The sequence below is a fragment of the Photinus pyralis genome, unplaced genomic scaffold (genome assembly GCF_008802855.1).
Source record: "Photinus pyralis isolate 1611_PpyrPB1 unplaced genomic scaffold, Ppyr1.3 Ppyr1.4_LG4, whole genome shotgun sequence".
Lineage (NCBI taxonomy): Eukaryota > Metazoa > Arthropoda > Insecta > Coleoptera > Lampyridae > Photinus > Photinus pyralis.
Genome location: NW_022170511.1, coordinates 17,640,439 through 17,641,100, shown reverse-complemented (window position 1 = coordinate 17,641,100; position 662 = coordinate 17,640,439).

Below are 662 nucleotides of genomic sequence, written 5' to 3'. Positions count from 1 at the left end.
ACTATAAAATGTATTTTGTAAGATTAAAATAAATTGTCGTTAAAAGTGATTGTAATACTGAGGATCCTTCGATATTTCGTTGTATCGGTTTATTGTAACTCAATTTCTCAAAGCAATACCTCTAGTTTCTTGAGTACAGTAATACGAAATCACGGTCACTTTAAAATCTTCTGATATTGGATAAAAAGGCGGGAACGAACTAACTGGGCCTATTTACTGAAGAAATGTACCAAGCTTATTTATAACACACTGTAATTTGTCTATACATTGACAAAATAATTCCTAGGTGACCGTAGAAGAACGTGATCGTTTAGGACTTCATACTGTTGGGCAGTTTAATAACGACGTATATTTAGCAAAGACGTTATGGACTGGAGTATCCCGTATATAATTTAATAGAATATTGTTTGTTTTTAGTTTTAAGGTTGGCAATAATCAAGATGTCTTCGTACTAGAATTATTCAATAAAGTTAAGTTGTGCAATATTTTTATTTCTTTTTACTGCGGCTACCACAATTTTTGGCGACGAGGCTAGAAAAAGGCTAGAAAGAAGATTCTTTGTTTTACATAATTACGTTTTTTTTTTCGGAATAAGTTCTGATATTGAGATTTGTTAGTAACGTGGAGCACGTGTTTTCCTCAACAATGGCAGAAGGAGCATT